Here is a 24,387-nt window from a genome sequence, read left to right on the forward strand (position 1 = left end):
AACTGGCATCCGGCGTCGGCGGCATTGCTGATGATATGGCACCGCTCAACCACAATGTGAATGTGGCGAGGCAACAACAGCAAATTGGGATATTCTCATAAATTTAATTAAAACTTTCTTTTATTATTGCTTAACTTATGAACCATGGCGACTACCTTCTTGCTCGCTGCCACATCAAACAGGCCGGTTTTTTGTTAGTGGGACAAGGCCGTCATGTTTTTTTTTAAATACGTATCTTCTGGCTGACGCCCATTGGGTACAATGAGTACATTTCAATTCGACGAACGACAAACAAATCATTTTTTACTCCGAAGTTTGATTTAAACACTTGAAATATTTGAAAATTAAATTCCCTCATGCAATTGGCTATAAAATGTGAGTTTTACCATTGCGCAGGATGTCAGTGTCAACAATATGCCACAATGAATGTTTCACAAATGAAATTAGATTTTTAACAGAATTTATGCAATCAATCCGACCGCGGCTATGAAATCCATACTGACAACATTATTCGACCTGCCTCTAGTGGTCATACACACAACACACGTTGAGCGGTCAATATATACACACAATACAGACACACTAGCATAGGATTTATACGGCTTGCGCAAATGGCTACTTGATTATTGGCCATGCATACGCTTATGTGATTGAAATCTTCAACTATCACCACAAGCCAGTAGAGCTCGTCTTATGTTTACATTGGAGACACGTGTTATTGTTGTTGTAGCTTCATCACCGTGAATCCGACTGTGTGTCTACAAAAAAACAAACGCAAAATTGAGTTGAATGATTTGCGCAACGGATATGAAGAAATGACATGAAAACATCATAATACCGACCATAAACTTACGCAAAAAAAACATAAAACAAACAGAAATGATGAAATTGGAAGCGTAAATAAAAAATATAATCGGAGATATGAAATTAAATGTGTGCATACGATGGCAAAAATGTAAATGAAAAAGTGATAAGGATAACGTTGAATTTAATTGAATCAGCACGGAAAGAGACAGAGATTGAATCGCACATTCACATGGTAAAATTGACGTTATGAATGATCCGGCTGCCTTTTTTCTAGCCATCTTGGTCCCGATATCGAAATGAATTATTTATCAATGGAGATGCACAATAAAACACGCGGATTGAGAGAAAGGGAGAAAGCAATGGTATAAACAAAAGGCGGACTTTTACTATAAATTAAGCGGAATACACGCTTATGCGTACCACATTCAAATATTTCCCATGGATGACAACATGTTTTTCTCTCTCTCTCTCTCTCTCTCTCTCTCTCTCTTCTCTGTTGGCATCGTGTATTATTTACGCTTTAAAGGATGTGTACAAACATGAATTCTGAAACGATTCCAAGTATCAAGTTGAACAAAGGCATTTTTTTTACTCATTGCTATCTCTCACAAATAATAATCTGATTAAATACGCATTGCATTACAAAATGGGTCGACATTTCATTGTCCGAATGCAAGGCCAAACAGGAAATTAATGTTGGAGAGAGTTAGGTTGGCAGAGAGGTAGAGAATGAGTGAACAAATGCGGGAAAAAACCAGCCAGAATATCGGAATATGGGATATACGATTTATGTTCAATATTCAATTCAGGAATGTGAATGGAAGGAGATAAAGGTTCGCCTCCGGCCATCAAATAAATCCAATGCTTTTCGATTTAATTAAATTCATTTTTTTTATGATTTCAAAAAAAAAAATTAAACTCATTCAACTTGAGCACACACTCGCTCCTCCCTCTCTCTGTCCATAATATTTTCGATCAAGCGACACGATACTCAATAATGCAGTCATTGTTTGCTTTTTATATTTAAATATTAAAAAAGGCCGTTAATTTGGGTTTGTTTTACTTTGGCAATCGGATTTGATGCGGCCCGTAATTCATGGTGAATACATACATCAGTGAAACACGAGAGATTTACAATGTATATCGTGAATTGGCCTATTCAAATCGATAGAGCGGAAAGATTCAGTTATTCATATGAAATGTCAAGAGGCCATGATTCACGATCGTATATGATGTTTTTGAAGTGTGTACACTGTACACATTAACACATAAGGTAAAAAATGTTCAGGTAAAACGTTCAATTTTTTGTTTCTATTTTTGTTCCGTTTAAAAAAAAATTCACCCACTCTTTATCGATTATACTGGAAAAAAGTGCTCGCATCGCATTCATCGGAATTGTGAGATGGATTAAGTTCGAATCGAAAGTTTATGGAAAACCGGCACCAAATAGTGAGACCTGTGTTAAAAGCACACTTTTAATGACGGCAATCAATTCAAGCGCACGAAAACAAGAGTTCTCGACAATTATAAAAAAACGATCGCGTTCGTTAGAACTAACCAAATCGATATTTCTCACACGGTTGCCACAGTGAGACGTGGGAAAAATGCTGTAGCAAGTCGATAATTGGTTGACAAATATTGATGTTTATTGATGTTAATGGAAGTGCTTAATATTTGGTTGCAATAATCTCAAATAAAAGCATCGAATGCTGTCGTAAATGGTATGAGGATATTTGACAAATTTCTGTGTTAATTGATTTGCTTTCATGGCCGAGATGATGTATTGCATATAAACTGGCTGATAATTTACTCTCATTATTCGTGTAATAAATAACACTGCTCTTAATACACTATTCATATATTTTGTCGGTGTGGCTGGATAAATCGTTCATCATCACACAGCGTGATAGAGCGAAAGCTTACAACATATACATATAATTTGACGCGACGGCGGTGTTTTTGTCGACCGAATTTCACGCAAATATTTCACGCAGACGAAACAGAAAGAGAGAAAGGGAGAGACAAAAGCGTTTGACCTAAATATTACGACGTCATTTTCAGGGTGATTTTCTAGTGTTGACACAGCATCATTCAAGCGATTTAACACCTTGAACATTCGCTTGGTTCATATATTTTGCTATTGAAACCGCATGCAGGTAATATTGTTTGGTATTGTTTATTTATTTATTTTTCGTCGAGTATATTTTCATGTTAAATACACAAAATATGCGCCACAGCCATTGAATTTGTTGAATTGATTTATTAGCATAAGACCATGTTTGCACACTGTTCAGCGGCATGTTTTTCCAATAACAATGACGATGCGAAAAGAATGGGCGAGAGAGAGAGAGAGAGAGAGAGAGAGAAAGAGTGAACGAGACGCCATTTAGCGCAAACGAGCGCGAGATTACACTATAATTTGCAAAGGCTTATTTGTGTTGGAAATAGATCGGCAGGCGTCAACGGCAACGATGACAGTAGCGGTGCCGGAAAAGGCAAAACATACTTAGTATGCGATATGAATGCTGCTGCACATGCTATTATCAAAGAACAAAGAAGAGTATGAGCGAATAGGAGAAAAAACGCACACGAAGCCGACTGAACAACCCTCTCGGCAATATTTTGGGTATGGGCGAATTTATCGAATCGGTTCATATTCTTCATGCCAAAGTAATAATAATGTATAACGTTTAGATCAACTCAAATGCTGAGCATAAAATATCTTTTAACATTATTATGATGATTATAACAATAAGCCATTAAATCTGCTGACATCGAATAATGTAAACAAAGTGTCGGCGCTTTTGTTCGTCTTCGCATCGTACATACACACACGCAAATGGTGAATCGAGTGGAGCGCACACAGCAAGCGACTAATATCATCATTATTGTGCATGGCTGAGTCTAACGTTTGGATGCAATGGGACTTTTGCGCGTATAGACATCGTTGTTGATGGCAGTTACTGATCGGTACATGGTATTTGGTATCAGCCACAACCATACTCCGATGGTGTCGATGATGATAAACGCCCCGACAACACAAACACACTCATACAAAACACACAACACACATAAAAACATGTTATTTTGCCGGCTGATACTTTTCGGTTCGAGGCCGCAATTTTGCTTATACACTGTTCAGCCAGAAAATAACACATCCATTTATTTATTGAAAGAGTATATATTAACACATGACGTTGGCAAAATATCAAAGACTAATAGCTGTTTTTCAATGGCACACGCAACGCAGACCAATAAATGGTTGCAGTTGGTTTTAAATAAACGGCTTTCTGAAACGGTCGTCTCATTGCGAGCATATCGAGCTTCTAAAATAAAGTTGCACGACGAATTGTGGCTGCAAGGGAATTAGGTCTATTTTGGGTGAAAAAAATAAATTGGTTAAAATATGGCCAAGGTGAAACGATGAATAGAACGAAATTATTTTCAACTATTTCGATTCCCATGTGTCAAAGAACGACGTTTCTTTAAAGACATTTGAAAAGAAAAGTTTCCAATTTACCTCTAACTTTTCGTTTTAAATCGATGGCACGAATGCTAGTTATTACCTACACCAATTCGGTTAAACCCACAAAATGAACAAATGATCAAATTGGCCCATGACAATCGGCATTCTAAAAGTTTCATTCGATGTAGGACGTACCCTTTCATCCAATTTCATTTGCCTTATTTATTGAGCTTTTGAGTAAGCGTATCACTGGAGACTTATGTTTTTCGGAAAATTCCATCTTTTCAATTCACTTTCAACGAAAAGGCCGAAAATAATAATGATTCACAGACTTGGATTGTTCAACTTCAAAAATATTAACATAAAACGTTGGATTTGCATAAAAAGTGCAAACAAACGAGTTCACTGAGTTAGTTCGAGTTGATTCGGTTGAGTGATGAAAAAAGACAAAATGTCGATTTATTCTTTTCAAAAAGCCGCACAAACATTTTATTCTCATCATTAAACATTTTCATTGTTCAAGCAGGATGCTTTTGAATTTTGATGAGATTCGGCCGGAGCGTTTCACTGTTGCCATCTCAATGTTTGGCGTGAGAGAAGAATAGAGGGACAGTGGGACACAGAGAGTGAGAAACGGTGCCATCGAAACAAGAAGTAATGTGACATTCAATGTTATTTTTTTCATCCTCTGTGTGCGCCTCGAAACGTAAACAAATCCATAGCAATGGAGTGAGTATAATTTGATTGGTACACGCATTAAAAGCCTAACAAATTCCATTTAAATAACATCGAAACATTGTTCTGAGGTAGAGAGCATCAGGCATCAGTTGAAATATACAGCCATTTTCGAAATGCGTCTCTTTTCTCTCGCCGCCAATTGCCTTTTATTCGGTCGCTCCAAATTTGCGTTTCTGCCTTGTGCTTTCTTCCTCTCCCTCGTTTTCTCATTCTCTTGCCCAGTCCCCCCTGTCGCACTCACTCACTGTCGTTCGCGTAAAATCCAATGTTTACATTACGGGCGCCAGATCTCTGGAGTAACGCATGTTGGTATCAGTTGAACATAAATACTCACATTCACCGACGCACATCACAAGATGAGATGCTCAATCAGCACCAAGCCATTCAATGGCTTTAAACATTCTTTCTTCCAATAACAATGTTCACGTTCGTATAATTTTATTTTCTTATTCATTTTTTTTCTCGCTTTTCGCTCCGTCGCAAATACATAAGCCTACCTTTTTCACGAGCATCCATGAAACACACTCAATGAAGCAGCGGACTTGTCGGCACACGCGTGGATTAAGCATTCCACGTGTGCGTACACAACTTATTTTGTATGAGAAAAACATCGCACACGAGCACTGAGGCTCTCATTGAAATGAGTTCTACTGTGAACTGAATGTGCCATTCTCAAGCCCTGTTTCGTATTACCTCTGCAAATCTGTCTTAAAAAAATCATTACAAAATCATTACAAAAGATACAAACAACGTCGATGTTATTTACAAACACCCACAAAAACAAAATTTCTGCTTAATATTTTCAAAAGCATGCCTTTTTATCGAAGCATACATCAATTCGTTAGCACTCGAAAAATCAGCAGCATCTTTGATGTGCCTGTGCGTACATCGTGTGTGACATAGCGGCACTATGTATATAGGGATTCACGTTATATCGCAAGTGAATTGCTTACGCGCGACACGCAAACGAAATCATACCTCGGCCGACTCCGATGTACCGAATATGGGATTTCATGCGTGTGCCCACAAGTCCGCTGCTTCATTGAGCACCCGTTTACTGTCAAATTTCGAAGATCATTGAATCGTTTCACCAATTAGTACTGTATTTTGCCGCACGAAATTCACGGCGCTCACAATTTCACACTTCGTATTCTGTATACAATCAATGCGAGATTATAAGTGTGTGTCATTGAGCAGAACAATCACAACACGAACACGAACACAAACGAACAAAAAATCAATTGTGCAAAAATCCCAACAAATGTTTATAGTTCAACGTCAGTAAGAAATCATGAAGAGAGCGTTCGTGGAAGCAAAGAAGAATGTTCCGAAAAATTCCTTATCGTTTACTTTAATGATCGCATTCTATTATGTCATTAAAAGCATTTGTGTAATATTTCTTCTCAAACAGCGTTGGTTGTTAAAGATTGAAAAATCAACCAATTTCGGGCATCAAAAGATAAAAAGCAATTGATAGCAGATCCATAGAGGCTTGATGTTTTCAACGGAACCGTCATTTCCGCGGTGCACACGAAGGAAAAGTGTGTCTATTGTCTTGTACGTCGCATATAAATCAAACGCTCATCTAAATGCTAAGCAAAATGAATACGAAATCAGCTAAGTGTATTTCTCCTACAATACGCAATTGTATTTCGATTCGAATGCACATTCATGCGGATCCAACCAAGTCATACATCGGCTCGGCGTTACACAAAGGGTGTCGAAAACAATACCAGATACCACGCACTCGATGCTAAATGACATGTGTATCATGTGTATTGAAGCCAAAAACGATGAAAAAAGCACAAATGTAACATAAAAAGAGGGCGAATTTTTGCGATTCGAACAAAAAGAAAAGCAACAGAAAACATTGTGCCGAAAATGAAAGCGGAAATCTATCGAAATTGATCATTTTTTCACGGCTCTTTTAATGGATTGAACGATTTTCCCATGGTGATGTCTCGTTTTGAACGATAGCTCAAATCACACATTAGTGCCTTTTGTCTCGAATTTTCTCGAAAATTAAATTAGATTACACAATCGAAGCGCACAAACACAACAACAACAGAAATCGTTATGATACTTCAGTGGTTTCCGGTAAATTGAATCGCGCGTGTGATGGATCGTTGGCATGTGTGCCAAGGCCCAAAAAATACAGCAATTTTTATGGATGATTAATGCATGCGAATTCAATTTGATAGGAAAATTCAAATTCCAAACTTTTCCCTAGAGTGCCAAATTATTAAGACGATCAATCGATTGAAAATGTAGTCCAAAAGTCGCATTCGGAATACAACAACATGTGGAACGTTTCAACTATTGCAGTCAGTCAAAACTATTGCTCAAAGTGAAGTTACGAAGAAACAAAATTGGAACGAAAAAACAACAAAGAAACAAAATGTCATTTCGTTTTGGATCACTTGGCTTGGGAGTGTGGTAGAACTGCTGAAGAATAAACAAGCGTTTGGCTAAAAGTTTCTCCATTTTTGCTTTCGTTACGAGTTTTTCATCAGTTTGTCCAATATTTCATGTCGTTGAATGGTTATGTCATGAATGGTCGTGACGCAGTGGCGCAGAGTGAGTGAGCGAGCGAGAGAAAAATTCGAGAGCAAGAGGCGAGAGGATGGTCTGCTGGGTGAATTTTCGAGGTTTATCATATAAAATGTTTATTATCTGTGTGCGTGGCAATCGTTCGTCGTGGCCGGTTTTTCTGTTGTGCCATTGGTATAGGGCTCGAGTTTGTTTTGGTGGAAAAATGTCGAAATTGAAATGCGGTGTTAAGCTGCTAGTATAATTGGAATAAGCATAAGAGAGGAAATCTATACCATATATTTAAGCGACACATCAGATCTTTCGTACGTGTTATGCGTGTATATTGAAAATGGATGAGCCACAAGAAGCAATGATAAAACAAACATGACATGCTTGTGTCCATTCGATTGCCGTTGTTGTGTGTGTGTGTGTGGAAAAGCAAACGAGTCGTAGAGAGAGTGAGAGAGCGAGTGGATGCGTGGTGAGTGTCTGTGGCTAGTTCCATTTTATGTGCCACCCAAAAAATACGCATGGATTGAGCTAATATTGGGCAAAAAGTCGAATAGAAAATGAAGTCAATGGCAAACAGCTTAGGTTCCCCTTGTTGAGTTCGCCCCACCGAACGAGAAAATGTCATCGCAACATCTAGGGCATAATCCGAATAGAAAATAGCCAAGTTTTCCGATACACACCATGACCATAACCAAGTGAATTGCATATGTAGACAGTATTCAAACACAATAAATGTATTGCGTACATCAAATGCTTCCCTCTTGGCTTCCGTCTTCGTCCCATTTATCGCTATCATTCATTGTAACATTTCAGTTTAGTGTCGCATCGTCACACACACAACACAATCAAACCAAACCAAAATAACACCAAACCATACTACACCACACACAACGCAAATCTATTGTAATGCCATTTTCAGATTCACATTTTCAATGGATATTATATGATCGTTGTGTTTGTGTTTACGCTTACTGATGTTACTGAAATGGAATCGAAAGGAGAGAAGGAGAGAAGAAGAAAAAAACGGTCAATATATGTCCATTTGCACGGTATCATTCAGTCATTCAGTCATTCAGTCATTCGAGTCGATGTTACAGTTTATTCGTTCTCTTTTCTACACATCTTACGGCTTCGTATTTATTTTTATTTATTTTATTTTCGGTTCATGCGAAATGTTAATGAAAGCATTGTACATGGCAACGACCCAATATTATTAATATAAAAAAAACCTTGGTCGAACTGACCGACAGCGTATTTTAATCAGCATCATCAACTCAATACTGCCACCACGCACCAAATCGAAAACGATACAAATGCGTTGGTAATTTTGTTGTTGTTGTTTTTTTATAAAATTGAATTGACGTTGGTATTTTATTCACACCGATTGGTTTCTCGGTATCCCTTTATTGGCATTCATTTTTGGGGGAGAAAGAAATTCCACCGGGCAACGGCATTGGCAACAGACAAATTCATTACGCATATTAGGGCCGATATTAGATTATATTGCTTCGCATTCCGAATGCGTATCATTTTCGTATATATTCCAGTGTGTTTCCATTTAAATTGACTTTTGCTTTTTCTTTTTTATTTCCCACTTCGAATCGCAAGTTTTGCGTAAATCGCTCTTATAAATTATACATGAGCTACACCATGAACATTATTGTAACAAATATACAGTTAAGCATGACAAAGTTCAACGTCGATTTCGTAATAGAAGGAATGTAGAATCGTCGTTCGCATCGTCCGAAACAAATCCAAATTCAGATGGATGATCTTTACGAATTCGGAATTGAAATTCTCATTTTACATTCAAGTGATGGCCATTCTCGTTGTGCTTTTTATCTATTTATTAATTAGCAATTGGTGCGTCAGTTGTTGGCTGAAAAATCCACACATACAAACACACTAGCCTAGTAACAATGTAGTGACCCGGTCATGATACTTACTGTGCTAATCCCGTGATTGGATGCACAATAGCGTGTTCCCAGCTAATGTCATCAATTCATTCAATATTTTCAGCTTAAAAAACCCATTTCATGAATTCCAACCAACAAGAGATTTCCGTTTATACAACGAACAAACGCGAGGAAAAAAAACGTATTACAACACACATACACAAATAAACAAACAGACAAGAAAAATATATAAAAATAAATATGTACGGAATAAAAAAAGCACACAGCGTTCGAATCTCTGATTGGAATTCATTTTGTGTGCGAGTCAAAGCAGCTGAATGAAAATCGCAAATCCTCTCTGGTTGCGGGTGTGAATGGTTTCAACGGAAGTGGTGTCCAATTTTGCGGGGCCACGCTCTTTTGGTTTCGAACAAAAGCAAAAATAAAACCGCTTCAAAAGCAAATACAAAATGTCGAATCAAATGAGTGCGTCGGTTGTCGATTTTGTTTTTGTTTATTTCACTGCTTTTATCCGGAACAGAACCGTGAAACCAGCAGCACAAAGCAACCGAAAATCTATATATATAAACTAGACACACTGCAACATTTTTGAGTGTAAAGACTAATATTGAGATGGGGCAATATAGAGGTTTCAACTATTCTAAGATGAATTTACACCGAAATGGGGTAAAATGAGTTATTTTCTATGCGTGTGTCCAAACGGCTACTGTTCATATACGCGCTAATACATAGACACGCACTGGTGCCGAGTCTGTGAATTTGTATGTATTGTATAAGTTGTTGAGTGCCAAATTTACAATACATGTAAATCTAGGGGATAGACACAAGATCTGAGATACGTTCGTTTTTCAAAATACTTAATTGATTTTGTGTAGAGGTGTTCAGATTCGTGAAGATTCATTGAGATTTGAAGGGCTTTGAAAAGATTTGTAAAAATCTTACTGATTTGTTTGACCTTTTTGACAAGTCAGCCATTTTGATTTGAGAAGATTCATAAGGATTCATAGAGATTCGAAAGTATTTGAATTTGCTCGAGATTTGAGATTCCTACAGATTTGAAAAGATCTAAAAAAATTCAAGTTTTAAATGTTGTGTCTACCCCCTAGATGTAAATACACAGACTCGGCACCAGTGCGTGCCTATGTATTAGCGCGTATATGAACAGTAGCCGTTTGGACATACGCATAGAAAATAACTCATTTTACCCAAATTTCGGTGTAAATTCATCTTAAAATAGTTGAAACCTCTATATTGCCCAAACTCAATATTAGTCTTTACACTCAAAAATGTTGCAGTGCAGCACAGGAAAACACCAGCACCAGAAAACAGTGCATTTGTCATATGTATAAATAAGCTTTTGGCAAAGGTCGTCGCTCCGCCCGCGCATAGATCGAAAAGTGCAAAACCATTTGGTTGGTGAATCTAGCCCGCCAAAAAAAAACGATTCGCTTGTAAAATAAGCATTTCAACGTTCATGCATCAATCGTTTAGGTTAATGCAAAATAAATTGCATGTTTCTCTTTAATATTTCATTGCGAGCGCTGTACTGTATCGCTTTGTTCGTTGTGCTTTGTTTTGTTTTCTGTGTGGTGGTGAGTTTCATTTTCCGATTTTCGTTTTGCATCCTCGCAATTGTGTTGGCTGTTCGTTGACGGTTGGTTGCTGATATTTGGTTCAATTTACCGAAACGATGGTTATTATGCATTACCAAAGCTATGCATTTAGATATCCTAATTTCTTCGTCATTCAAGCGTTTCGCTTTGTCATCGTATTTTGTGTCTCTTTCCCTCTCTTTGTGTTGGAATCTCATTGGTAACTAGCCGCCGGCGAGTATAATCTTCAATTCAAATATCATCGGGATGCGGTTCTGCTTCTCTGTTGCTCGTTTCTCTATTTTCTGCGTTCGCTCGCTCCCTATCTGTATCGCTCGTTTCTCTCCCTCGAACATATTCTTTTTCCGAATATTTTTTTTTGTCAAGTGTACAAGTGAACATAAACGCGTATATGTATAAAGATTTTTTTTAAAGAAAAATTGCCCAAAGCGACGAAAGAAAAACTTGAAATAAGTTCAATCTTTTGTCACAACGGTTGGTTCGAAACAGACTATACCATAATTCTTCCAATTTTCTGCTAACCAAAAATCGTTTGAAGTTCTTGTTCTTGTTTGTTTTCTTGTGTTTGTTCACATTTTTGGGGTTAATTTTCGTCGATTGGGCGTTGTTCGTCATCCAACTGTGTTGGCACGACAAAGGATTCGCTCGCTCGCTCACTCGTTCGCTAGCAAGCAAAAACCTCAAAATACGATACACACAAATGCGAAGCGAGCAAGCAGCAAATAGACCATTTGCCAATTTCATGCACTCTTTCCAATTTTCCAGTTCCAAATTTTCGCATGATGATGATGATGATGATGATGCTGCTTTATACTCGAGTAAATTTTCGTTGATTCACACAGATAACTGCAAATGACATGTTTTTTTTTTGCTGTTCTGGCTGTGTGCGAGTCAGACTGTGAAAATGGATGCTGCGTGTTTTTGTTCTTCAAAACGGCTGCTCCTCAACATTCCGATTATTCAAAACGATTTGAGCGCCTTCATCCAAAGATACAGACACACACACACAATAATTTTAGTTATTATGTAACACAATATTACTGCATATTATTATTATTTGGATGCTGTTCGTTGGTGTGCTTTATAGTGCCTGCGAAGGAGAGCAACATCAACGGTGTCCCGTTCTATGGGTTTGCACGTTGCGTTTATTCGGCAGCAATGTCGTCACCGTTTAATATAATATTTACTATACAAAGCGATTACACTTCATATTCGTTTATGTCATCTCATATAAATGATTTCATTATGTGCTCTCTATTGTATTACATTTTGTGTGCTCTGGTCTCGAAGAGAATGGGAAAAGGCAAATAGCAACAGCATCAGAGTGAGAGATAGAGTGGCACATGTGTAGTATTTTCCCTGGTTGGCTTGAGTGCATGCAGCAAATTGAATGGCATTATCGTTGAAGATGTGACACATACACAGCATCCAGCAATCAAATGAGCAACTTATTTCACGCGATTTTTATCGCAACATCTATTATATTCCGGTACATATTTTCAACAAATTATGCATACAGCCAACGTAATAGACATAATGTGCACTCACTTGATCACACTTTGCAATGAACGCAGTCGAGAGGAAGAGAGAAAAAATCCAGCAAAATCAAAAATGACTGCGTCGAATCGCAATGTCACTGCTTTAAACTATCGATTGAATTTCTGCACCATTTTCTTCTTTATTAGCAATATTCGGTTTGCTTTACTCGCATTTTTATCACAAGTACTTAAGATTTCGACATTTTTTCGGTCATAGTTGAAACAAGCGCGCGCACATTAACTCGAACGGCAAGTAAAATTAAATGTTACTCATTAGTTTCGGAAGTAATCTGGAAGTTTGCGTTTACCAAGTTGAAATTAAATTTCAACGTTTCTTACATAATAGTCGAATAATTGGATGGCAAAAGTGTGTCGAATGGCAGCAACACATGGCGACGCCTCGGGTGCGGTTCGGTTTTCGGTGATTGCAAGTGATTGATCGAAAATTTATTCACCAGTCCGCCTGTTTATGGCTCGCTCGAGAAAATGCGCGCCAAAAAATAACACACTCTGTGTGCAAATGCCGTAATAATTATTATTCTTCCTTGTGAACCGTTCGCTCTCCTGGTTTCGCTGCATATTCCACGTTTTACATCGACTCTCGCCGTTTGTTGGCATATCCATAATTTTCGTGTGATATTATCGTCTTATCGCCACTTTTCAGCGTATGTTTCCAATAAACATTCAAGCACTATGGGTCGGGTCGGGTCTGGTCTGGTTTTTGCTACTTTAAAATCACAATATGTTTGGCTTTTTTGTGAATCACGTGCGCATCGGCCATTTTTTCTCGTTTCTCTGGCGAACAAGTTGTTTTATAAGTACCTCTCGTTTCAGTGTCGCAATAAAACACCATTTACAATTTCAATGTCATCTTTGCTGTTCCGTTTTTTTCTCTCTCCAAAATCGTCTTACGATTGTTTGTCGTCATTTTTTTTCTACTTCTTCTTATTCGTTTGGCTCTTTTTTGGTTACACGAGTTTAGAATGGCACCCTGTCGAGTAATTTCAATCTGATGTTCCAAATGTCACTTCAAGACGCCGAAAACGAAACGTGTTTTCAATATGTACTCAGCGAACGAGAGTATTTGTCATGTGGAATTTAGATTGTGTTAAAGAGAAACGTTGCAGATTTCAATCGGCATGAATTGCTTATTTCGGTATAAAAACCAAATGGTTGAATGTATTTTGAGCGATTATAAACGACGGAGGAGAAGTACGAGGGAGAGAGAGAGAGAGAGAGAGAGAAAGAGAGAGAGTGAGAGAGAGAGAGAGCGAATGAAAAAAAAATTGACAACATCGAGAACGTTTATTATGCGAATGTCGAGAATAAACCGGGAGCTTTTTTTGTATCAATGGCTGCGCGATTTGAATGAGTGAAAGAAATGTAACTGTTCGCTTAATATTCATAATATCGTGAGTAAGTCTCTCGAATTTCAAAATGATGCCATGAAAAGGGAGCAAACGAGCGAACAAAAAATGACATCACGTCTTTAGCTCAAATTGAATGAGCCTCGAACAGTTGAAGCTCGCGTAATACCCAATAACAATAATTCGCTATTAATCCAAGCACACGACAATAAAATAAATATGATCGTTACGTAGTATTTAATTATCCGGCTTATGATAAATGCCGACATTTTTCGGTACACACAGTTCGAAATTCGTCGATTGCGATGGGCCAAAGAGCGAGAACGGGGGGGGGGAACAAACGACCAAGCCAATCGCAAACCGTCAACTCGGAAAATATGAATGTGTTTCCAGGCTGCAAATGCTCACAAAGCTGCCGAGCTCACAGTATGTGACACAATGGTAGAATTATCTTTTCGTTTGTAAGTCGATTTGAATGTGTCATTTGCGTTGAATACACCAAATCACTGGGGAAATCATTATATTAAGTAACATTCTCTCTCGTTTCCCACTACTGATACCACTGTCACCGTCACCATCACCGCTGTTGCCAATCTTGTGCTCGAATTCAAGTCAAGTCACATTACAATCGAAGCGAATTATTCCACGAATTGCAGCGCCCAAAATTTTAGATTACTTTTTGTTTGTACGCACCAAAATTCGTCGCCCCATTCCGTATTCATCCAATGTAAATATCTATTCGTGAGACGTAAAAGAATGTATGTTTTTTTGTCGATTTATATTTTTGAAAAGGAAAGTATGTTTTCTGTTGATTCTATCTGCGTTAAAAGGAAGTATGTTGGCATCCCGTCTAGCCTCCGCGGTTTTTCACGGTTTCCGCGGAACTGATAAAAGATAATAACTTGGTGTTTTCGGCAAAGTTGTAGTACTCAAGGTCTTCTATACCATTTCTGAAGACATCTATCTCTTATCTCTTATCAGTTGCACGCAAATCGCGCACATAAAAAAACAAATTGTATATAGAACTTTTTTTTTCTTATCATTTTTTGCGCTTTTCGCGGAACTGATAAGAGATAAGAGATAATTGAAACCTTGAAAAACCACGAGGACCCGCTAAAAACGAACATACATTCTTTTAACCATTATTAGTTGCAATGAAACATACTTCTCTTTATTGCTACGAAGTTGGACCAACTTGCGTTCTTTTACGTCTCACCAATAGATATATGATGGCAATAATTTCCGTTGCTCAAGTGGCATCCAACGAGCCAAAGATAATTCCCGAGCAGTTATCGATGACTGCCATAAAGTTAAACAATTAATTTAGCGAACGGATTGACATACAGAATTAGAAAATATTGCTAGTGCCCGGGCACACTAACACACATAAACCAATTCCACAATTGACTTGTGCAAATATTAAATTGAATGACATAAACGTTTAATTTAAAGTGAGTATCGATTTTCGATTTACCATTAAATGGCAGCGATCCCATTTACATTTTCGTTCGCCGTTTCAAATGTCAATGTAGGCATGCTAGTTTGGTTTTTGTACTCTTCAAATCGAGAGTTTTCATTTGTGTAGCATTTGTCATCTAGACTATTTTAACGATGCAAGCGCGTGTGTCTCTGTGTGTGTGTGTGGCAATTCGGTTGCCTGTTGGCATTTGTTAATGCTTATCTTGTTGTTGAATCCGCCATGTTCCCACATAAAACAATTGCCAATTTAAAATATCAATCATGCGGAATTCCCTATTTCAATCACGTCGGATTTTCGGAAATAAATTTAGGAGTGTCATGACAATATTATTTGTTGTGTTATTCGGTGTTTTTCTATCAATTTTCGGTAAATATTCTGTGGGTGTTTTCGCATTGGAATTTACTCAATTAAAAATATATTGTGATTTCCAAGAAGCATCGACTTCACTTGATTGGACTCATTTGTTTGCCATATGTTTGTCATTTCCTTGACATCATCTCGGAATTTCGAGACCTTTTCCCGAAACAAGGGACATAAAATGCGCAGAGCGAAGGTTGCTAACAACGGAAAATCATCCCATTTCGTTTGAATAAATGGCAAATAGCGCTTAAATGATCGCTAACATTCTCGAATTTACATCCGTGTCGGTCGGTAATGTCTTATAATCAACGATGCCTTTACATGTTTTCCTCTTTAAAAGCAATTGTTTACACTTTATTTGCAGTTCGAGTCATAATTCAGAGACACAACAAATACCGGAAGACACATGAAAGTTTTTGCTCGTGATATTTATTACTATATTTCCGAGTAATTCGCTGTGATTAGTACACGTGAAACCTTCTCGTTTGACATATTTCATTGCCGTTCGAAATAAAACCTCTCAATATGTAGCACCATAAATTATGATGATTTAAGTGATTTGAAAAGCTACATAATTCATAATTCATTGGAATCAGTGTCCGAACGCGTTCGACAAATCAAAAGAAAATTGTAATCCGATTCCAATATATCAAAATTGGTGACAAAATGGGCTCATCAAAAAATACTTGGAATATTCCTTCGATTTTAGGGTAAAAGTTCTATCTGACCAATTGGTCATCACGGAATGAATGAGCTCATAAATAAAAAATGGATAAATTCTGTGTGTGACACAGTGGAACATCGTATAATATTCGTAGTGTGTATAAATTGCTTCAATGGAGATGACTGCTGCTGCCTTAGCTGGAACGAATTAATTGTACGTTGAGAGTGAAATATCCGCTCTTAAATTATAGACTAATAAGATGGTTACTCCTTCTGGCGCGTCAGCTGACGCGGGTTAAGTGCCAACTATAAATCCTCGCAACGCAACGACACTCAAATAAACTCCTCCATGATTTAAGCCAATAAATTATGTAGCCATACTCCTCTCCGAAAACCGGCCCAACACTGAATTATCACCATAATTTTCAAGCCATTCTCAAGTTTCGACGCACCAAAATGTCTCTATATAAAGTGGAGAATAGCGTTCTAATTGCTTTTCCAAGCAAAAGGCAACGTGAAACCAACGAGCCGATTGGATCGATACGATGTGTCTATCTTTATAATTTGATATCGTCACATCAATAAATATCAACTGTATGAATCCTATTGTTGGTCGTCATCCAGCTAGACCAAACCACGCTTTTCGTCACATTGTTTATTCAGTGTGTTGTCGAGCAGCAGTTGATTGTCTTATTACATAATGAATTTATTGCTGTTTATATAATGTGCCACCGGTCATTTGGTGTATACAATATTGAACCGGAAAAGGCAAACTAATTTCCTGCCTAGTCAATTATTATTGATGCTGACTCTCTTCTCAGACAGAATGATGTGCACGCTGAATCGATTTGGCATCGAATACTTTGCAAGCGAAGCACAAAACCTGTTGGATTAGTTCGGAAATGTATATTTGTGGCTTGTGTGGATATGATTGCATCACAATTTCTGCATATTCAATACGAAACAGCTTAAGCACTTGAGCATTTGATTGATTTACGGAATGGATTCGATTGTCTGTAAATAATGATTTGATTGCTGTCTAAATTGTGACATCCGAACGATTCAATTATAGCTTTGATGTTCACATTTCAAAGAGCCCAGCAATAAATAGTAAGTGATTCGAAATCAAGTAGAAAAACCATCATCATTAGTGATACGAACGATGTTAACTGTTTGTCTTTTATACGTGTACAATCTCCGGCGATGGCAATTAATTATTAATTTGTGTGCGAGACTATTGCACGAAGCAGAAATGAAAATGGGCGAAAGAAAATCACAATATTGTCAAAGACTAACACAAAATCACTTGACTATCTTTCGTTCGCACTCACACTCTGTGTTCGGAGGAGAAAGTGTGTGACATGGCACATAGTGAATAAGTCTTTTAAATTGAATTTGGTTTTATTACGCTGTGTTGAGTAAATGAAGCAAACGCTTTGGCTGCTTCAATTTTATTTATGCACACACATCGCTTTCAGTGTTAAGCGCGCTTCTTCGCCTCAAACACTACAGCATAGTACAGACATCATGAGCACCCTATATACCAGCAAATGGATGGTAAATGAAGGGGAGCGCGCACAAATTAGACATCTCGCCGAGATGTGCCAAGTCAATAATTCACAGAAAACCGTTCAAAAGGTTACGATGAGAGCTAACATTATGTTGAGGTGCGAACGATTTCAATTTATTGATGATGTAACTAAAAATCTCGCAAACAGCTCACTAGCTGTGTGTATGTTTTGCTTATCTTTCATCGCTTCGGCCGTCTTCAGCTGCACCATATTCCGTAAATATCGACCGAATCCAGCGACAAATCATTTAGCATGTCTGGCACGCACTCACATCCAAATCACATAAATAAATAAATCTATCATAAATATTCACAACCGCGTTTTACTTATTCAATTTACTTGGTTGTTGATTCAATTGCTTCAAAGTTTACGATTCTACGGAAGAGATAATGCGAATCGAAACAAACGAACGGGAAGGGGATAGTGCTGATTTGTTTGACTAATGACACGCAACGGGGATTACAAACACACTGTGAGACAAACATCGACTTATAAATTAAATGCGGAATTCGAAATGAAAACATGCAGATTCACTGTGTACGCATTCGTACAAAATCACTCAACCACCCGGCCACATCCACACTCGGCTACATCCAGTGGCGGAAAAATCAAGAGAAATGGAGAGAGAGTAGAAAGAAAGACACGGACGAAGAGAATCGAGAGGCTCTTTTATCAAATGAACAATCCATTTTCTTGTGCTTGTAAATGTCAGCACCAAATAACATATTCTGCACACATCAAATCATGCGAACTCAAGAAGGTCATTTAAGATACACACAAAGACCTCTTTCTCTCTTGGCAAGAAAAAAATAAATGAAAGCATCTTCAGCTTAATTAATAGAATTTTCTCTAATGAACACAGAAGCATGTTTATATTGAGTTACAAGAACATGAAACGACCTAAGAGTGTCCATCAAATGTCAGATTCCACACAGATAACCACTTTGCGTTTTTTTGTCCAATTTACCAAACAGGATATATCAAACCATTGCTTGCCTTTGCCTTGCGAGAAAGGTAATCACATCAGGCTTTAAAAATATACTTCGCGGTACAGGTAAATGCCATAAATTGAACGAAAAAAGATGAACCTAATGATTGCTCTACTCACAATGGTGAACGAAATTGACTTTAGGCCAAACGAAAGAACAAGGGAAAAAATCGAAGGAGAAGCCATTGAAAATCGTGTTCAACCCTTTTGAATTGTATAACCGGATTTCTTTTCCCTCCATTCACCTTTTTATGTAGATTTGCTTAAAATATTAATGTGATACGATTTTCAAATCGGAGTGAATTGTTCCCAAGAATTGGCATGGCCGAAGTTCCTACGGCCATTTATTTGATCTCTTTCGGTTCGAAGGTGATTACTTTCGCATTGGTTTTGATTTTTGTTGATGTTGTTGTGGAATCTTATTCTTTCTGAAATTAGGCAATGATCTCAACCTCAATTCATGTTGGTCGTTTCAACCGATATTTCGGATTGTGTACAAAGTTGGTTGCATGAACTTTTCGAAAAGTTTCAACCTACTACAATCAACACACGTTCACCAAATCTTTTTATCACATTTTCAACACACAGCACACAAAACTAAATTACGCATCAAAAGATAAGACGTTGCAAAATGTTCCGTTCGACATCTTTTCCACCTTTTTCATCGCAACCATATGTGATATCTTGTTAACCAAACGGATCAGTGCATGAGATGGAAAACTCTTCATCATTCCGTTTCTCCACGGAGAAATCAGTGAGCACGGCGGCGACGGCGACGGTGATATATACCAAATTTTGCAACAACACATAAAACTTAGGAAACATTTTCAACACACGTTCGTGAACAACAAAGAAACTATAGTGCGTGTGTATGTGTGTGTCATGAGATGAGCGAAGGTGTTGGCAACGCAAATAAACGGCTCAAGTAATTTGATGTAGAAATGACACATTCATGTCTCTTATTCAACACGAAAACTGCAGTGCGTGTCTATTAAATTGTAGCAATCGATGCATTCCATGGAGGTTTGAATGCGACAGACAAATGGAAAACTAAATGACATCTTTTGGGGGAGTATAATGATGAGTTTTTTTAAATTGGAAGTGGTACAATAAATGCTAGCGACTTTGCAATGTCTTCAAGAAGCACATCGTTTTCGTCGTTGTCATCCGTCGTTGTTGAAATGGTTGGTGTGCGGTGAAAAATTCGTGACCACTTGGATGTAATCAGTTCAATGTGTGTGAATAATAGAGAGAGAGAGTGAGTTTGGTATTACGCTCCAGCGCCCATTAATGTGTGTGACATTCTTTGTGCACATGTTTGTTTCTACGTTCATTATTATCACAGGGTTTTTTTTTGTGGGTTCCGAAATCCACGTCGTCGTCGCCACATTTTCTCGGCTCAACACAGCACATCGTTTGGTTGCGTTTGTTACATTCGAGTTAATTAAATCAAATGAAAATGGTTGAAATTTTGGCAAGAGAATGTGGTATGTACACTTGTACTCGCACATATATCCACGATGCGAGCAATGGAGGGTACAAGTGCCGCATAATTTGGTATGCCGAAAATGCTGATTCGATTTATATTAAAATGAAATTCTTTAATGTTCGTTTAAAGTTTAAACCCAGAGAACGGTAGAGGGAGAGTAAACCGAATACGAGAGAGATGAAAGAGTGCGTCGGCACCATTTTCATAATTAATTTACGTGGGGGACTTGATTTAAGGATTACGCTTATTTTGCTAAATCATGCAACGTTCACATGCCCTCTCACACACATACACATACACATATGACGGCTGCCTCATGTTTTTCATCCAAACAAACATTTTTGCAAACCATTCTCGTAAGCTTCGTGTGGCAATTGTTGTATCCAAAGAACAACATCTATATTTGCAACCTTCGCACTTTGTTTTCACATCGAGACGACTTATTGCGTTTGATTCGATCGAATGGCTTTTTGCACCGAAAGAAAAGCACCACGACTTTCACACCGAAGAAGCAGTCGCAAAACTTTTCCATGTAATCACAGTTTCATCGTCACAACACACTTTGTAACAATTCCGCATAAAGTTTTGTGGAAAAAAAGAGAGAGACTGAGAGATGGAGGTGGTTGGGGGAACACAAAAGGTAATTTATAACATTGTTTTGTCTCTATTATCGCGGATCGGCTATATGCGTGTGCTAAACTACTTAGTAACAGCATCGAAACAAGTGTCGAATTGTATTTATGTTGATGTTACCAATGCATCCTCCCAAAAACACACATCAATACAAGGAAGAAGAAGAAAAAAAGTTCATGCTATAAGTGAAAGTACGAACAAGTTCGACCAAAGCACCAACACATATGCACATTGTAAACATACACACACCTACATTAAGTGCCAAACGAACGAATGATAAATGCGAACGGAAGTTTTGTGCCAAGAAAAGATTTTCTCTTTGCATCCGTATGCACAGACACATTTAAAAAGATTTGCTACAATTAAAACGGAATTGACGAAAATTCAGTTGGTAAAGATGAGAGAAATGCGGGAACACAAAAGTTCAGTGTTCGGCTTTAATTTTCTTAATATAATATAAACTTTGAGACAATCGCATATATGAGAAAATTGGGAATGACAACGGACAGAAGTGCACAAGATCTTTAGTATGACTTCAACGGAATGAGAAAAGAGATACACACGAAGAGAGAAAGAAATGGAATGAAAAGAAGAAAAAAACAACTTACGCTAACAAGATTGACGTCCTGAACTGCTGCAACTGGGTCAACTCAGTTCGATTTCATGCGATTCGCCATATACTCCTTTTCCTGATATTTCTCTTTTTTTATGCACAGCAAGCAGCAGCAGTAGCAGCCAGAGCGAAGAGTTATCACTGCGAACCAAAGCACATTTCCGACAATTAAATGGCTTTCGAAAATTGGAATGTCCGTGCACACACAACACACAATATTACATAATCCAGTTTGAAATTGCGATTCGCAAATTCTTCCTTTTTTTATTATCTTTTTTTTGCTCCACTTTTTTTTCTGTCACACACTGACCAAATGTTCAACGGTGTGTTGGCTATGTGCATAAATCTGATTTTTGCTCCCGAATTTTATATTTATTTCTCTCTCTCTCTCACTCTCTTGATAGAATATGCTTGCCTCTGTTGATTTTTCCAATTTTCATTGTTTGCCCGAACGACGGATGGTTAGGTGAGGTTGCGTTTGTGTATGGGGTTTTCAACTTTGTAGCACTTTTTTGTGAATGTGTATGTGTGTGTATCCGCCCAAAATGCAACCGACAATAAATGAGTTTCGAAATTTATTATGCTTCAGCATAAAAATATCCAATATCAACGAATGTCATATGGATAAGATTCACCACAGTTTTTGTTGCTACACACACACGCCGTTTCTTTTTGAGGTTTGATTTTATGTTGTTGTTGTCGTATTTCTTGACTGACACTAAGTTGAATTTCACGGGTGGTCTTTACTCATATGCGATGGTTCTTCAACTTTTACGTTTCGTGGAGGCGTTCTATCTTCGACGCTTTTTTCGCCCTTTTGTTATCTAACGTTTTTATTTGACAGCAATTGATCTTCTTTTATGATAATTTGTGCCGCACATATGTTATCAACTGTCAAAAAGTATGCACTTTCAATTTCAATTTAGGTTGAGCTTTCATATTTTACTCATAACTTTCTACACCACACATAAAATGCGGCACAGGTTTCGTCAGTTCACTTTTGGTGGTTTACACCAGCGCGATGATAAAATATGGAATTTTCCAATTACTGAAACCTCGTTTAATGAGTTACAATTGGTTACAAACAGCGGGATTGTCATTCACTTTTCACAGAGATTCACATCATACCACCATCATCATCACCACACCACAACCGATGACATTGTGTCATTCATTTGAAATCGAATATATGTTATACGCACCGAAAGTCACACGTTTGTTGAATATTTTATTCCTGTCACTTTATACGATGCTATCAAGCGAATTTCAATTTTGTACTCTAACCGACTATGGCATGAAAACAGCTGAACAAACCGCCTAGCAGCATCCAACTGAAAAATCAGATCAACCAACAAATGTTCCATCCAAAAAAGCGGACAAAATAAGGAGAAAATCACTCTCGTCGAACCGCATATGGAGCTGCTTCCAATGTTGTATTGAATGAAATTGTGTAAGGTCGGGGCGTTGGATCGTGGAGTATGCGCAGCGCATCGCCACGACGAAGCGGAGAAACTGCAGTTCAACACATTCATTCTAATATCATAGCATTTTCTGGCTGCAATTAGTACATACAAATCAATGACGAACGCAAGACGCTGAAGAATTTCAATGGAATCATAGAATTCGTTTTTGGCTCAATCGTCGATAGCGATGCATGAACAAACGGGTTTAACGGACATCGTGGAACATTATATCCGTTTCACTGTGTGGTTATTGACGTGAGGCGTTTGAAATATGCATTTATTTGAAAGCCTATGGGACATTTGACTCAATTCGGAAACTGGTTAGCATTACCATATGACTATTTTATGAAATGCCGAAGATTTTCAAATAATAACAGTGCAATGCGTTGTCGATGGGCTGGCATTTTTGGCTGGCACAACAGCTTTATCATTGCACAAGTACACTCAGTGTCTTTCTCTCTCGCTCTTTGCCGTTCACGCTTTCATTTATATTGGGTCTGGGAATTAATCGTGTCGATTTTTCAAAAGATGGCGTAACTTTGCATGGTTGTATCGGGCAATACTTTTTTCTTTTTCACATGAGTGGTCTAGTGTCAAACTACAAAAATCATCATCTATCATTTCATCGAAGTTTGGATAAACATTTTTTTTGCGCCTTAAATATGTCAAATTTTGTACCGAAAAAGCAACATTTCCCGCAAGCATTAATTTTTTGCTTTCATTTGAAGAAAACTGCGGCTGAAGCGCATCGAATGTTGGTGGAAGCCTATGGTGAGCATGCTCCATCGGAACGTACATGTGAACGGTGGTTTTCACGGTTCAAAAGTGGTGATTTTAGCACGGAAGACAAGGAACGTCCCGGCCAGCCAAAAAAGTTTGAAGATGCGGAATTGGAGGCATTGCTCGATGAAGATTCGAGTCAAACTCAAGATGAGCTTGCCAGAGCATTGAATGTTGGCCGAAGCACTGTTGGATATCGTTTAAGGGCCCTTGGTTTCATTCGCAAGTTGTCAAATTGGGTACCACATGAATTGACGCCAGCGCAAGCTGAAAGGCGTTTAGTGACTTGCGAAATGCTGCTCGCAAGGCACAAAAAAAGAGGTTTTCTGTATCGAATTGTCACTGGTGACGAAAAATG

At 38.0% G+C, this 24,387-nt stretch overlaps 1 protein-coding gene across 1 annotated transcript in view; it reads right to left on the reverse strand.

Annotated features, from left to right (window-relative positions):
• LOC129566466 (uncharacterized) overlaps positions 1-23,103 on the reverse strand; it is a 69,716-nt gene extending 46,613 nt beyond the window's left edge. The window contains exon 1 of the mRNA XM_055442427.1: positions 21,782-23,103. The gene's annotated coding sequence lies outside the window, so the exon portion shown is untranslated. The remainder of the gene's footprint in view (positions 1-21,781) is intronic.
• Between the last annotated feature and the right edge of the window lie 1,284 nt (positions 23,104-24,387).

Source organism: Sitodiplosis mosellana, unplaced genomic scaffold (genome assembly GCF_009176505.1).
Source record: "Sitodiplosis mosellana isolate CC-2019 unplaced genomic scaffold, AAFC_SMos_1.0 Smas_scaffold_1, whole genome shotgun sequence".
NCBI classification, from domain to species: domain Eukaryota; kingdom Metazoa; phylum Arthropoda; class Insecta; order Diptera; family Cecidomyiidae; genus Sitodiplosis; species Sitodiplosis mosellana.